The sequence below is a fragment of the Thalassophryne amazonica genome, chromosome 16 (genome assembly GCF_902500255.1).
Source record: "Thalassophryne amazonica chromosome 16, fThaAma1.1, whole genome shotgun sequence".
Classification (NCBI taxonomy): Eukaryota; Metazoa; Chordata; class Actinopteri; order Batrachoidiformes; family Batrachoididae; genus Thalassophryne; species Thalassophryne amazonica.
This window is the reverse complement of record NC_047118.1, coordinates 84763332-84764924: the sequence shown is the minus strand read 5'-3', so window position 1 is coordinate 84764924 and position 1593 is coordinate 84763332.

Sequence of the window (1593 nt, the reverse complement as noted above, 5' to 3'; positions counted from 1 at the left end):
GCTTCTCTCCCCCTGCCATCCCCTCATTACCCCATCCCCGTAGAGACGGTGCCTGCTCCCAGACCACCAATAACCAGCAAAAATCTATTTAATCATAAAAATTCAAAAAGAAAAAATAATATAGCACCTTCAATTGCACCACAGACTAAAACAGTTAAATGTGGTCTATTAAACATTAGGTCTCTCTCTTCTAAGTCCCTGTTGGTAAATGATATAATAATTGATCAACATATTGATTTATTCTGCCTAACAGAAACCTGGTTACAGCAGGATGAATATGTTAGTTTAAATGAGTCAACACCCCCGAGTCACACTAACTGTCAGAATGCTCGTAGCACGGGCCGGGGCAGAGGATTAGCAGCAATCTTCCATTCCAGCTTATTAATTAATCAAAACCCAGACAGAGCTTTAATTCATTTGAAGTTTGTCTCTTAGTCTTGTCCATCCAAATTGGAAGTCCCAAAAACAGTTTTATTTGTTATTATCTATCGTCCACCTGGTCGTTACTGTGAGTTTCTCTGTGAATTTTCAGACCTTTTGTCTGACTTAGTGCTTAGCTCAGATAAGATAATTATAGTGGGCGATTTTTAACATCCACACAGATGCTGAGAATGACAGCCTCAACACTGCATTTAATCTATTATTTGACCTCTACTGGCTTTGCTCAAAAAGTAAATGAGTCCACCCACCACTTTAATCATATCTTAGATCTTGTTCTGACTTATGGTATGGAAATAGAAGACTTAACAGTATTCCCTGAAAACTCCCTTCTGTCTGATCATTTCTTAATAACATTTACATTTACTCTGATGGACTACCCACCAGTGGGGAATAAGTTTCATTACACTAGAAGTCTTTCAGAAAGCGCTGTAACTAGGTTTAAGGATATGATTCCTTCTTTATGTTCTCTAATGCCATATACCAACACAGTGCAGAGTAGCTACCTAAACTCTGTAAGGGAGATAGAGTATCTCGTCGATAGTTTTACATCCTCATTGAAGACAACTTTGGATGCTGTAGCTCCTCTGAAAAAGAGAGCTTTAAATCAGAAGTGTCTGACTCCGTGGTATAACTCACAAACTCGTAGCTTAAAGCAGATAACCCGTAAGTTGGAGAGGAAATGGCGTCTCACTAATTTAGAAGATCTTCACTTAGCCTGGAAAAAGAGTCTGTTGCTCTATAAAAAAGCCCTCCGTAAAGCTAGGACATCTTTCTACTCATCACTAATTGAAGAAAATAAGAACAACCCCAGGTTTCTTTTCAGCACTGTAGCCAGGCTGACAGAGTCAGAGCTCTATTGAGCTGAGTATTCCATTAACTTTAACTAGTAATGACTTCATGACTTTCTTTGCTAACAAAATTTTAACCATTAGAGAAAAAATTACTCATAACCATCCCAAAGACGTATCGTTATCTTTGGCTGCTCTCAGTGATGCCGGTATTTGGTTAGACTCTTTCTCTCCGATTGTTCTGTCTGAGTTATTTTCATTAGTTACTTCATCCAAACCATCAACATGTTTATTAGACCCCATTCCTGCCAGGCTGCTCAAGGAAGCCCTACCATTATTTAATGCTTTGATCTTAAATATGATC